The 15,378-nt window shown below is 39.6% G+C and overlaps 1 protein-coding gene across 2 annotated transcripts in view; it reads right to left on the reverse strand.

Moving 5' to 3' along the window:
* Nucleotides 1-15,378, reverse strand: part of HECW1 (HECT, C2 and WW domain containing E3 ubiquitin protein ligase 1) — a 257,016-nt gene that overhangs the window by 181,427 nt on the left and 60,211 nt on the right. The window lies entirely within an intron of this gene.

Below are 15,378 nucleotides of genomic sequence, written 5' to 3' on the forward strand. Positions count from 1 at the left end.
TGCCTACAAAATGAGCTTGTTTTCACACAAACATTTGCCCCTCTCTGGCATGCTTTTAAAATTTGTAAGATGTCTTCTCATGGAAAAACATCTTTAAGTTCTAGACAAAAATGTGTTTTTTTTAGACTCTGGACAAAAACATGTTTTGCTTTGTTTTGCTAATGCAGTGTCTCTCTTTTTCTATCTTGTACGACAAGGATAATACTCTTGAGAAAAAGTAGGAAAAGCTCATCATTAGCCCTAAGGCAAACTATGCCTCGGGGTGGGAGTGGGGAGCCCTGTCCTCCTGCAGTACTAGCTGCCTTTCTTCCAGGGGTGCCAAGGGGTGGGGGAGTTTCCTGCCACCTAGAGCTGTGGGATCATGTAATGACCAGGTACATCCCCTCCTCTCACACACAGCAGAGAAGTTCTCAATCTTTCATTAAATACTGGTCAGCATCCAAGAACTTCACATCCTATCCCTTCTGCATTTCCAGGGGCTATGTTGGAAGCCAAGACTCAGTCCCTGGATGCCCAAGTTATGACCTTCAAAGAGAAGGTCTATAAAGAACAAGACTTACTTGTGCTATACAAGTAATCAGTGGTAATTCTAATCAAATTCTTTCCTCACAAATATTTATTAAAATACAATCCACAGCTTAGCTATCAGTTTGAATCACTCCTTAGCCATCCATCCATCCATCCATCCATCCATCCATCATCTATCCAGCCACTTACTCATTCACTCACTCATTCATTTCCAGGTACTATTCTAGGGTCTGCAGAATCAGCAATCACTTTAAAGAAAGCATCTTGATTATAGGAATTAAGCCCTTTAATTTTGAACTTTCAGTATACTGTCCAAATATACTGGGCAATATACTGAATAGCAGTATACTGAATAACAGCTTCTTTATGTTAAAATAATCATTGAAATCTACGAACTTTTTTGGGGAGGTGCATGGTCTGGGAATTGAACCCAGGTCTCCCGCATGGAAGGCAAGCATTCTATTCCTGAACCGCTGAAATCTATGTATTTTGCAACAAGAGAACTGGAATAGTTCCACAGAGAAAGAGTTATAGAATCAGCTCAAGGAAACTCATAATACTAATGAACTTTTATTGCATCCTTACTGTAGGCTCAGTGCACTGCTGTGAGCCTCACAGGCATTATGCCATCCATGATATCCTCAGACAACCTCTCAATAATTCTGTGAAGTGATTACTAGTTCAGAGATTCAGAAATGGAGACTCAAAAAAGTTAATAACTTTTCCAAGCTGAAAAGTTATTAAATGGTAGTGCCAGGGCTTAGATCCAAGTCCCTTGGTACAAATGTGCATGAAGCCATGTGTCAGGTATTGGGAAACAGCCCTGAGGAGAAGTGACCCTGCAGAGGCTGCTCTTTAACATGGGGACAAACACAAACACAGCATTATCACTACAAATACAAGGACACATGATATGGGAACGTAGAGTAACTGAAGGTGTGTGGGGAATCTTTTAGATAAGGTGATTACAGAAGGCCTCTCTGAGGAGGTGGCATTTGAGAAAAAGACCTTTAAGAAGGGAGAGAGTGACTCACCTAAATATCTTGGGGGAAATGTTCAAGCAGAGAAACACGACGTGCAAAGGTCCTAAAGGGCAGAACCAGCCTGGAATATTCAAGGGTCCAGGGAGGATTAGGAAGAATGGTAGACCCTCCAAGATCTTGAAGATTGTGGAAAGAACTCTTTATGAAGGAAAGCCATGGGAGAGCTAGGTTAATTTCAGGATTGAGTTTTCTTTGAAGATGTGTTGGTTTGGATCTGTATGTACCCCAGAAAAACATGTTCTTAAACTTATCCATTTCTGTGGGTGTGAACCCATTGTAAATAGACCTTCTAATGAGATTACTTCAGATAAGGTTTGGTCCACCTCAATCAGGATGGGTCTTAATCCTATTACTGGAGTCTTTTATAAGAGAATAAAATGCAAAAAGACAGAGAAAGCCACAGAGGGCGCAGGCAGAAGGTGAGCATTTACGGACTTGGAAGAGGAGAGAGAGACAAGGAGAGGCTGCCCTGTGCCTTGTTATGTGACAAACTAAGGACCAAGGATCACCAGCAGCAAGCCCTAGAACACCATATTCTTTGAGGAGAAAGCTTTGCCATGGTGATGACTTGATTTGGACATTGTGCTGGTTTGAAAGGAAGTATGCCCCCTAAGAAAAGCCATGTTTTAATATATATCCCATGTCATAAAGGTAGAATAATCCATATTCAGTACTGTATATTTGAAACTGTAATGAGATCATCTCCCTGGTTGATGTGATTTAGTTAAGAATGGTTGTTAAACTGGATTAGGGGATGACATGTCTCCACCCATTTGAGTGGGTCTTGATTAGTTTCTGAAGTCCTATAAAAGAGGAAACATTTTAGAGAATGGGAGATTCAGAGAGATTCAGAGAGAGCAACACTACAAAGCAGAGAGTCCACCAGGCAGCGACCTTTGGAGATGAAGAAGGAAGACACCTCCTGGGGAGCTTCATGAAATAGGAAGCCAGGAGAGAAAGCTAGCAGATGATGCCGTGTTCGCCATGTGCCCTTCCAGCTGAGAGAGAAGCCCTGACTGTGTTCGCCATGTGCCTTCTCACTTGAGAGAGAAACCCTGAACTTCATCGGCCTTCTTGAACCAAGGTATCTTTCCCTAGATGCCTTTGATTGGACATTTCTTTAGACTTGTTTTAATTGGGACATTTCCTTGGCCTTAGAACTGTAAACTAGCAACTCATTAAATTCCCCTTTTTAAAAGCCATTCCATTTCTGGTATATTGCCTTCCAGCAGCTAGCAAACTAGAACAGACATCTATCTTAACTTCAGAACCATGAGCTAATAAATTCCCTTGGTTTAACCCAACCCACTTCATCATACATGCTTGAGCAGCTAAAGGAAACTAGAACAGAAGACAAGATGGGGTAGGAGCTGGTAAACAAGTGGAGAGGCTGGCCTGAGATGTCACATCAGGAAGGAAGGCAAGAGCATGTCAGTTCATGTAGTTATGCTGGTTGGTTTGTTGGTAGAAAAGCAAGTGATTAGGTTCAGATTGCTTTCATTTTCTCGGTGAGAGAAGGCAAATCATCAACTGACAGTGGAGAGGGAAGGGGAATACAGAAGGTTGGGGAAAAAGAAGGTGGCATGAAACAGCCTTCTCTAAAAGTGGGTAAAATGGAAGGATTTCTGTGAGTGCTAAAGGCCCACTTGAGATTTGTGGTCATAAGATTAAAGTAAGACTTTTCTGTTGCTGGGGACAAATAAAGAGTAGACAGAGAACTGGGCTTAACCAGGATTGGATTTTGCTAGGTAAAAATGGCAGAGGGATAAAGGGGTCAGTGATGGACTATAGTGATATACGATGGAATCTTGGTGAAGGAGGGAGGCAAAAACATGAGTGGGATCATCAAATTAGGACCAATAGCCTATAGGGGGGAAGTGAGCTGCAAAGGTTGGAGATGATGGTCAGAGAGTAGTGTCCTTTGAACTGAGAGTTTGGGAGTGATGGAGTCTTTGGTATTGTGGAGACCTGGAGAGGAACTAAGGGAGCTGATGGCCTTGGGAGTGTGGTGTGAAGGGACTGAGACAAGGGTGTGGGATGGACCATCTCTGTCACATGGGTATTGAAGCCATCAAGAATCACCACAGGATTACCTGGTAGCCCCATACTACAGTACAACTCTGGATAATAAGACCAGTGCCCATGCTCCTATGGGCTTAGACTTGCAGAGGATGGAACTCCGGATCCATAACTCCCCCTTCTGGACCCTAACTCTAAGTCACCATCTCAGTCATTTTCCTGGCTACTACTCAGGAAATATGGACAATGGGATATTTTAAAAAATATTGAGCAACAAATACTCATTATATGAATGAGAAAATTCATTAGACTAATTTGCACAAGTCAAGTGAGAAAAAAAATTATGGCAAAATGGTATCATCCATTTCTTTATCCCATTCTTTCCCTGAATTATTCCAGAAAGAATAATAGAGAACAAGGCAAAAAAAAAAAAAAATGCCTATATTGGCATTTTTGGGGTTAGACCTCCTATTGGCCTCAAAGCTGCCTTTACTGTCTTCAAAAGCACAGACCTAGTATGTGGGAGGGCAGAGATTCGAATCCAGCTGTTTGCCTTCAGTGTGCTAATAACTTCCTTTGCCTGTTAGTCCAACATGAGACATGTGCACATATATATGCATGCATGCAGGGATAAGCAACAATTACTCTGTATTCTACATTGGGAATGTAGGCTGTCTGCATTTTCTTTTCTGTTTATCCTGTAAAGGGTTTCAACGATGCAGATTTGAGGGGTCTGAGAGAACAATGCAGAATTTTCTAAAGCAGGTTATCTGGGGGAGCTCCATCTATAAACAGATGACTGTTCCAGGTGATAAGTAGCTCTCTGAAAAGTCAGATTTTCCTGCTCTTTAATAAGCCTAATTCTGACCCCAGTCCAACCCCTGTCCTTACACACAGGGACACTGTGCACACAGGAAAGCAACACCACCTGCACTCACTCGTAAAAGTCATAATAAAAGGCAAAGTGATGAGACTTAGAAATTACTAAGAATGAAGGTCTAGAAAGAACAAGAATAATGATTTTAAATAGCTAGGATAAAAAAAATCTTAGGTTCAATTTGACAATTTTAAGCAAGTGAGTTTTTTTTCTTTAATCTGAAATTATAAGACACGTACAAGTATTGTATACTTGGCTGACCGAACTAAAAAGTCTCCAATTAATCTCAAGGAACTCTTCAACAACAGCTTATTAGCAACCGTGTGAAGGGATCTATTTGAATGTGCGATTGTGATATCCTTGTAAATCGAAGCATTAACGCTCAGTTTCTACTAACCTCCTCAGAAATGCAGTCATCTTCAGGTCCTGACAGCGCAGCCATTTTTCATAAAAGACAGTTGCAGTCAAGAAGGTGGACAGGGGAATTATCAATAGTATTAAGGTATTAAGAAAATCCCCGAAGATCAGATTTCTGTCTTTGATCCTAAGTCTGGCTGATAATTCTGCCTTTCCTTTGGGGTGAACAGAGATAAGGCCTTTACACCCTGGCAACATGCCTGAGGATTTTACTAATTTAAGGGCTTTTGCCATCTTGGCTTGAAGTAATGTGGGAAAATCCAAAAAGAGAAAAAAAAATGTTACCTCTGCTCATTAAAATGCAGAAACGTGATTAAAAATTTTTGAAACTTTTTAATGAAACAGCAGTGGAGGAGAAAACTGACCCAAAGGCACTATTCTGCCTCCCAGGGCTGCCACAGCACCTTAAATCCTGGAATGCCGTCACGACACAGTTCATGTGTTTTAAGGAAGTGGGAACTAATGATCTACTAGAACATCCGATTAATTATTGTGAGGGGCAGGGTGAGGTTGCAGAGTGAACAATAAACACTTGAGTAAGCACATTTTGAGGGCTTTGGTCCTTGGGTCAGTCTTGCTGGGTGTTTTGAAGCAAAGAAATAACCAGATCAGAGTTAATACACTTGTTAATCAACCTGAGCTGCACTTGCCTTACAGACCAAGAAAGGGGGAAAGCACAGTTCAACCACAACACCTGTTGTTGAAGTGTTATGTTTGAAAATATTGCTAATGTAAGGCAAGGGTGGCTGCTGTGGCGTGGGGAGGAGGTGGGCGTGGGCGGTCCTTGTTTGGCCTGCATCTTCCCTATCCCATGTGAGCCCTCGGAGTCATTCTTCCATCGTGGATGGGAAGAGGTAAACCCTCCCTTCCAAGTCCCAAGTGCTACTGGTCTACCAGAATCCTTCCTAGACTACATTCATTCACCCCGCTGAAAGCTACAGATTTACGTATGTCAGCTCTGTGAGAGCCTCAGTCATTAAGAATATACTTTCTCTGGAGTCTTTTTCCTTGAAGGAATTCTTTTTTTTTTTTTAAATCCTGCAGTGTGACCACTAAGTTGAACACTGGAACTGAAAGTTGCAAATCTAGAATCAGGCTCTTTATATTTGAAATTTCTTATATTCTTCACAGCAATGTAATAAAAATAATTTCTATGGAGAGGCCATTTAGGATTTAAAAGCTAGTATTTTTATAGCCAGACTTTTACCAAAACAATGAGCACTTATTTGGCACCTACTATTTTAAAGGCCCTTTGTCAGAGGGGCATGATCATCAGTGTAGCCTAGATGCCAGCTGATTACCCCTTACCCTGGGTGGCTTGTTAAACTTGTTCCAAACATTGGGTCCAAGTCTGGAAACCATCAAAAGCTCTCCATTTCTGTGAGTTCCTGAGACTCCTTGGGTGGTGGGGTTATGAGTGATAATCTTCTTTTGGTTTATAAGTATTTCTTGGGAGTGTAAACTATTTATGTAATTTTTTGATGTTAAAAGACAGTTATGTCCATGGAGAACCTCTTTTGATGCTCAGATATGGTTTCTCTCTCTCTAAGCCAAGTCTGCAAACAAACTCTCTAACCTCCCCTCTACGTAAGACATGACTTCCAGGGATGAGCCTAGCCCTGGCATCATGGGACTGAGAATGCATTCTTGACCAAAAGGAGGGGGAAACGAAATGAAACAAAATGAAGCTTCCGTGGCTAAGAGATTTCAAATAGAATTGAGAGATCATTCTGGAGGTTACTCTTGTGTCAGCTTGAGCCAGATATTACAAATTGCCACATTATGCCAACAACTGACAGTATTCCTGAATACACTAAAGAACACTCTGGGCTCTATTATCTAAAAGTTTTTCTTAGTAAGTTTATTTTTTCAGAAACTGAAGGCCTCCAGATTGTTCCTAAGACAGGTACACCCTGAAACCAAGAGGTTCTAGTCTTTGCAAAAACATCAACCAGTCTCATTCCTCTACCCCATAAGGTCAACACCCTTTCCAAGCACGAAGAATTAAAATGGTGACTGCTCAGATATTCCTGAAGATTGAGAAAATGATCAAATGAGACGGAAGAGATGTAACTGAAACATTAGGATTTAGCAAACGATTATGACAACTGACTCATCACATAGCTATTTCTTTTTAGTTCCTAGTGTATTATAATAGCCAGAAGGTAATACCTGAAATTGGTGAACTGTAATCCGGTAGCCTTGACTTTTGATAATGATTGTATAACTATACAGCTTTTATCGTGTGACTGAGTGATTGTTAAAACCTGTGACTGACACTCCCTTTATCCAGCGTATGAATATATGGTAATAAAATAAAAACAACAACAGAAAATGATGGTGACATTGTTTTGATCCTTGTCTTAATTTTAAAAGCCTCTAGTTTCATGGTTAAGCCCTGTAATGGATGAGTGTGCATTTGGGTCATTGGATTGTGTGCAGGTGATCAGTTCATGTGAATTCAATTGTATATGCTTTAGCTTCCTTTAAGTGGCTCTTCCTAGGTACAGAGAGACAGAGTCGCAGCTGCAGGAGACTCTCCCAAATCAGGCTGAGGAGGCAGTGGGTCTCTGTGGTTAGTCCCACATTTCAATGCATTCAGCCTAGTAAGAAAATCTTCAACAGGATCAGATCTAAGATACATGATCTACATACTGTGGTTACCTGCTCCTGTAAAGTTCCCTGTAAGTAAGGGCTCCCCAGAACCCTTCTGTCTGACAAGTACTACATTGGCTTTTTGGCTCAAAGAAATATTCCTTACCATGGCAAATCCAGACTTTTAAAGAATTTTTAGACACCTTTTTGTATATTGAGATGGTACTATTTTTTAAACTGAGTGATATAATAGTTTATATAATCCATTTTAAATAATAAAGCACACTTACTATAATTTAGCCTTACCTCTATATACTTAATCAGTCTCATTATTCACTTAATTTTTTTTTCCATTTGTGATTTCCTCAAACCTGGAATCTCTGATGTGTGGACAATTGCTGATTCCTTTATGTTTGATAACATCTGTCTTCTGTGGCTATCCTCAACATCCTTGCAGAGCACAGAGCAAAATTTTCCTTCGAGTGGTCTCCAATAACTTCATTATCTTACAAAGAGTAGTGCTGTGGAGGGCACATTCAAGATTTCTTGGCTTTTGTATTTTCCAGGTAGCTTGACAGTTTAGTTTCTCTTGCTCGTTTATAGGATTCTTTGGTTTTAACATTCTTCCAGAAATACTTGATTGTGTAGCTCTGGAGTCTTGTTGAGTGTTGATTATTATTCATTTTTCTTCTTATATGTGTTTATTAAATTCTCTATTATGAAAAAATATGTATATTATCACACAAATTCCTGCTATCTGAAATTATGACTTTCAATTATTGTCTGAAGTGTTTTTTTTTTCTAAGATCAGAAAATATTTTCATCGGCGTTACGGGTAGAATTGCACTCCACCAAAAGGCATGTTCTATCCTAACCATGAGCCCATGAATGCAGCTTATTTGGAAATAGGGTTATTGCAAATGGAATTAGTTATGTCAAAATGGGGTCATTCCAGAGTAGGGTGGGTCCTTAATCCAATATGACCTGCGTCCTAAGAAAGGGAGAATTGGACATAACCAAGCACGGGGGCAAGGCCATGTGGAGACAGAGTCAAGATGGGTAGGATGCTGCCACAAGTCAGGGAATGCCAAGGATCACCAAGGATCTCCAAGGATTGCCAAGAATTGCCAAAAATCACCAGTTCGCACCAGAAGCTAGGAAGAGATGAGGCAAGGGCCTCCTCTATAGATTTCAGAGGAAGCATGGCTCTAGGGACCGCACTTTTGGACTCCAGAACTGTGAAAGAATCAATTCCTGTTGTTTTAAGTCACTGAGTTTGTGGCCTTTTGTTACAGCAGCCCTAGGAAATTAAGAAGTTTCCTAAGAAAATTCCTAAGAAGACAATGGGTTACTACTTTTTGTTCTTAATATTCTCTTTTGGAAACTTCCATTTTTCATAGATTGGAGCTCTAGGTTTTTATATCTTCCCTCCATTTTCATCTCCTGGGTGTGAGAATTTCCTTGGGGTGCCTTCTAATTCAGTCATTCCATTTTCTGTGGTCTCCTACTTACTTTGTGACTGCTGAGTAAAGATGGGCCCCATTAGCTCCTCATAGTCCCTCCTTATTTTCATCACTCCCCTTTCCCTTTTTCTTTTAAATTTCTACATTCATTGACAGCTTTCCAGCAGATGGCAGTAAGGTATGTCATAGGAAAGGGCTGCTTTTCCTAATTCTCAGAAAAGGCACCATATGGGCTTGTGGGGGCTGTGGACAGGCTTTGTGGATGGAGTGCTCTGTGTCTGCAGTTAGGGCTTAATGTCTCCCTCAGTTTCTCCCCATTGAGGATCACGGTAGGGGTATCTGGGATGGCAGTTCCATTAATGAAAGCATCACGTCGGCCCTGGGGCTCAGGGCTGCAATTCCCACCGGTATTCAGACTGTTGCGATAGCAGGTATCTGCTGGTTGGAGGGTATGTTCTGGGAAAGGGGACAGATGGAGGCTGCTGGGCAAGGAACCCAGTTCTCCCAGCACAAACTGCTGACTTCCCAAAGGTTGTACTTCCCTGGAGCCATCACAGCTGTTCAGATGTCAACCTTGTGTCTACTCGGCATCTTCCAGGGGTCTCCAGGCTGCCATACAAGAAGGCAGACATTCAGACAGAAAGTCACTGGGCCTCTTGTAAGGCAGGTGCTTGGATTGGTAGTGAATGACAAGTTGGCTTTTAAATATATGTAAAATTTCCATATTGTTTGGCAATAATTTCAAATTTACAGGGCAGCTGCAAAAATAATGGAGCACCAATACAGAGAATTCCAATATGCCCCCTACTCAGATTTACCAGCTTTTAACATTTTGCCACAAATCTATCATATCTCTCTCTCTCTCAATCTATCTACTTACCAACCTATTTATCTACTTACCTATCTCTATCCTTTTCTAAATACTTGAGCGTAGATTGCATACATTATGCTCCCTGAATGCTTAACACTTCCATGTTTATTTCCCAAGAACAAGGCCTCGTTAAGTACAGTTACTGAGTTCAGGAAATTTAACATTGACCCAAAGCATACAGTCTCTATCCATTTTCTTCAATTGCCCCAACAGTGTCCTTTGGAAATTTTCTTCTCCATTGTCACCGCTCCCCTTTAATGATGGCTTATGAAATTTTCAAAACTAAAATGTTTTTTTGAACCATGTTTAAAATGCTCCAGAGAATTTTTCTAGAATTTCCATCTGTTTATTTTTGAATTGAATTTATTTCAATTGAATTTACTGAATTTATTTCAGAGCTATCTTCCACTGAATTTATTTCAGAGCTATCTTCCATTTTAATCACGGAATATTTTTATGGATAATGAGGAAGGGAGACAGCCCTACACAATAAATAATTTTCCTGCCCAAATTATTAATGGAGTTGCCCTAAGGAACAACTACCCCAAACGGCGTCACGAGCACACAGGGTGGGGTGGGGGTGTGTGGGCGTCTCTACCTGCCTTACCTCTAGTCCATTTCTCTCCAAGCGTGGGCTTTCCCGGTGACACTGTAACTGCCAGGAAATCCTCTTGATTTCTGGCCAGAGATACTCTTTCCTTCCATGGTTTTAGGATTGACCATAGTTTTCAGTATTGATCAGGGTTGTTTTGGGTCTTTTCTCTGTATATCACTCCCGTGGTTGCGGGGGCGGTGGGCACCTGACATCTGGTTCCTGCTCTGGAATAGGTTTCCCCCTTTTCCAACAACCGACCCTAGTGCTCCCATGACAGCACCTGCCAGGAGACAGGCTCTCCTTTTTGCACTGTAGCTAAATTGTGACACTTCAAGTTTTTAAGCACCCAGATCTAGTTTACCTCAGTCCTGGAAAGGAAATAGGAAGGGAGGAAACTGAAGATGCAATTGGCTTTTTTCTTGAAAAAAACAAAACAAAACAAAAAAAACCCAGCACTGATTTTTAAAATAGTGAAACAATGGGGGAGAAAACACAAAATGCCACATCTCACGATTTTGATAACTAATAACATATTAGAAAATAAAAAAAGGTGAAAAAGAAAAGTAATCCAAGAACATACAACCAGATAAAAAATGGTACAAAATGATAAGTGAGGTAGATGTTTATTGCCACACCAAATCCCTCTTCCCAAAGGTAGCAACTGTTATTCACTTCTTTTTCTTTGCTGAAGATACTTCTATATTTATCTTTCTAGCTATTAACCAAACATTTATATAAATGCGATGATAACAGAAACACCACTCTACACCATGCTTTTCACTTAATAAAACATATCGGGGAACTTCCTTGTAACTACAATTCGATCCCCTCATTCTTTGACCCTGTGGATGTACCATCATCCATTCCTCTAGGCTCCTTATTGTGGTTTTCCCTCATTGCTAGTCCCACAGTGCAGTAACAAGTGCATATTCTCCAATGTACATCTCAATCCTTTGCAAATACACCCAAGGGAAATTTCAAGAAAAATGGACCCAATAGCATATGTGTGCCTGTTCTTCCATACTCTTCACCCCTAGGAACCATCAAACTTCTAAATTGTTTTCTTAGGAGAACATCTTTTCGTGTATCTATTGGCCATTGCATTTTTCCCCCAAAAACTGATTTCAAATCTTTTTCCAATTTCTCAAATGTTTAATCATCTGTTCTTTAACAATATAAGTGAGTGCTACATAAATTAGCCCTGTGACTGATTTTTATATAAATAATCAGTTCAGTGTTGACTTTTTACTTTAAGATTTTTCTTTTTATTTTAGGGACTTCTTTTCTATTTAGAGAGTTTTTGTTGTTGTTTATACTAAGAAACTTATTGGTACTCTTCCTTTACGTCTTCTTGATTTATGTTCTGCTTATAAAGCACTATTCTTTTTCGGGGGTATAAATTAATCACCCATGCTCTTTTATTCTATAATTTTTTTGGTTTCTATATTTAAATCTTCTATCCCTCCGTGATTTGAATATAAGGAATCAGGGATGGAAAATGGTTTGATTTATACTTATAGTTATTTGCTTGGTTGCCATATTACCATTGTCCATAAAATTCTCTCTTTCCTGCACTGATTTGAAATCTTACCTTCATTATTAGCTGTGTCTATTTCTTGACTCTCTACTTTTCTCATGTTCTTTCAGTCTATTTCTTCTCCAACTATCTTTCATTATTGTAGTTTCATAATATATTTTAATTATTTGAAAGCTAGTCTTCCTTTATTATTCCCATGTCCAAAAAATATCCTGGATTCTCTCACATTTGTTCTGATGAACGTAAAATTAATCTGCCTGTCAAAAGCATCCTATTTGCATTTTAATTGCAGTTGTGTTAAATTTATAAGTCAGTTTAAAGGAGAATTTATGAAGTTTAAATACTGATTTTATGAAATGGAGACAGTTTGTCTTTCACATACTCAAATCTTCTTCTATATTCTTCAGTGGAGTTTTAAAGTTTTTCTTTATGTTAGTCCTGCACATTTCTTATTAAGACATTTTATTTTTCTTTGTTAATATTGAAATTGAGGTCTTTTTGCCATTATATTTTCTAATTGCTTATTCCTTCTTTGTTTATAGTAGTTATTGATCTTTGCTATATTAGAGGTAATTTATTGTTTCTAATAATTTCTTTTCTTCTTCTTTTTTTTTTGTATGCTTTTTTTCATCTGACTACCCTGTTATTGCAGCACCATTTGCTGAATTTTCTTTTTTCTTGGGGTAGGGGAAGTGCATGGGCTGAGAACTGAACCCAGGTTTCCTGCATGACAGGCGAGAATTCTACCACTGAACTACCCTTGCACCCCCTCTAACAGTTTCAATCAATTATTTTGAGTTTTATAAAAATATAATCAGTTTATCTAAAATGATTTCAATTTCATCTTCTTTCCAATATTGAATTCTCATTTCTTTCCCTTATCTAATGTCATTGGCTGGTGCTTCCAGAACAACATTAAATAATAATGGTGCCATAGACCTCAGTTTTATTCCTAATTTTAATGAAACCACTTAAAGCACTTCAACCACAAGGAAACATAGGATACTGGTATTTGGCTTAAGAAATACATAGACATATATTGATGGTTTAAGGAAATAATTAATATTTTACTAAAGCAGGAATTAGGAATGGATATTGAGTTTATCAGAAGCCTTTTTTGAATCTATGGAGAATATCATGTTTTTTCTATTAACATAGTTTATTATTATAATAGCTTTCCAAATATTGAACTACCCTTAAAATTGGGGTATAAACTTCACATAGTCAAGTTATTTTAGTGTACCTTTTTTTTTTTTTTCCGCATGGTCAGGCCCCAGGAATCGAACCCGGTCTCCGGCATGGCAGGTGAGAGCTCTGTCACTGCACCACCATTGCCTGTCCGTTAATGTACTTTTAAAATCCAGTTGCTGATATTTAATTTAAGGTTTTTATATTTACATTTATCAATAAGACTGGCTACAGTTTTCTATTTTGGTATTGTCTTTTGCAGTTCTGGTTTCAGTGTTACGGTGGCTAAGGGAAATTATTTTGGAAGGTTTCTTTCCTTTTTCTTGCTCCAGAAGGTTTAAATAGTATCAGATTTATCTATAGATCAATCATTTGAAAGTTTTCACCTGTGAATTCATCCATTTTGTTTTAGGGCAAATAGTCATTTTTGAATTTGTCTACTTTGTGCCAAGCTCCTTGCTTCTAATCCTTGAGAAGTCAACATTTGGATCCTCCTGCAATAAAAGGACAAAAAGCTTTCTGTGGGGTGGTCCACGGTGGTTCAGCAGGCAGACTTCTCGCCTGCTATGCCAGAGACCCAGGTTCGATTCCCGGTACCTGCCCATGTAAAAAAAAAATCTTCCTGTTTAGTAAGCCACCATTTAATTTTCGTGTCCTCCTATATCTGGTGCACTGGATGTATTCATGTCAAGACCTCTCTGCTAGGTCTGGGACTTTTACTTAGGTATTTATTGCCTATCTCCTTCCATGAAAGACATTCCTGTCTTTATATGGTGCTGTCAAAGACTTGAGTGTTTCTCTAATAAAAGCAAAGGGAGAGTTTTAACAGTGCAAAACCTGCCAAGTTAGGTATCTATATCAATGAAAAGTGACATCAGTATTTTCTATGACAATGTACCATAAGCTTTCAGAGACTCTGAATCCTTTTCAGAACCTGGTGAATGCTTTGGATCTATTCCTCCGGAACTTGCACAAGCATATCCATATAACATCAGGGCTTCACAGATGTCCTTGAACCTTAAATTAAGAAGGTGGCCCTTATAAACATAGAAAGATTTCTATTTTCTATAATGGATTTATTTAAAAATTTTTTCTAATGTGATTTCTATAGAAAATGCAACTTGAAGAGACAGGTTTAAAACCAGCCATTGGCAATCACAGAAAATGACTTTACGGCCTTGTCAAAGCACAGACCCCAGGAAGGAAAGATGCAAACCATTACTGCACTAAAGCAGGGGAGCCCTGGCTAGTGGGGAAACCTTGTCAGGAAACACCACCTTCAGCATAAGACCCTGAAATGCCACCATAGGGTGTGCTGTGAATATCTTTTCCTAAAACTGAACAAATTGCTTTATGTTGGCCAGGATGCAATCCCAACTTCTGATAGGCCTGTTACAAAGGTGCACCATAGTGGGCTTACCTGGGTATATTCTCTAGAAAGTGGATGGCTGATTTGGCTTGGACTTCCCTTCACTTAGAATAATGAGTCCATCTTATGGGTTGACCAAGAAACAAATGTCCAACGTCCCCCTACTTTGCTCTAATAAAAACCTCAAGTGATTTTTGCTAAAGATGTTCATGAGAATAACATGACTCTGAACACTGAGTTATAATGGCACAGAAAAAATAAAGGACTTTGTGATGGCTCGAAGCCATCTGTACCCCAGAAAAGACCATGTTCTTGTAATCCATTCCTGTGGGTGTAGACCTATTGTAGTAGGGCATTTAGATTAGGTTATTTCAATTGCAATGTGACCCACCTCATTCAAGGTGGGTCCTAGTCCTCTTACTGGAGTCCTTTATAAGAGGATAAAACAGAGAAAAAGGCCCCAGAGAAGTTGAGAGGGACAGAAGCTAAAAGGAAGAAAAAGACACAGAAGCTGAGAAAGGAAGTCACAGGCCGAGAAGCCAGCGGTTGAAGGCAATAAACCCCAGGAGAGAAGGACCAGCAGACGTCACCATGTGCCTGGCCATGTGACAGAGGAGTCTGGATTGTAAGCGGCTTTCTTCAGAAAGAAGGTATCGTCCTGTTGATGCACTGATTTGGACGTTTTCACAGCCTCAGAACTGTAATAAATTAATAAATCCCTATTGTAAAAGCCAACCCATTTCTTATATATTGCACTCTGGCAGCCTTGGCAAACTGAAACAGACTCGATCACCTAGACGTCATGGTTATGGTGTGCCCACGGGTGGTTTAGTCCCTCTGGAAGGTCTACCATAATGCTCTGGGCCTGCCCATCCT

This window comes from Tamandua tetradactyla, chromosome 1 (assembly GCF_023851605.1).
Source record: "Tamandua tetradactyla isolate mTamTet1 chromosome 1, mTamTet1.pri, whole genome shotgun sequence".
NCBI classification, from domain to species: Eukaryota; Metazoa; Chordata; class Mammalia; order Pilosa; family Myrmecophagidae; genus Tamandua; species Tamandua tetradactyla.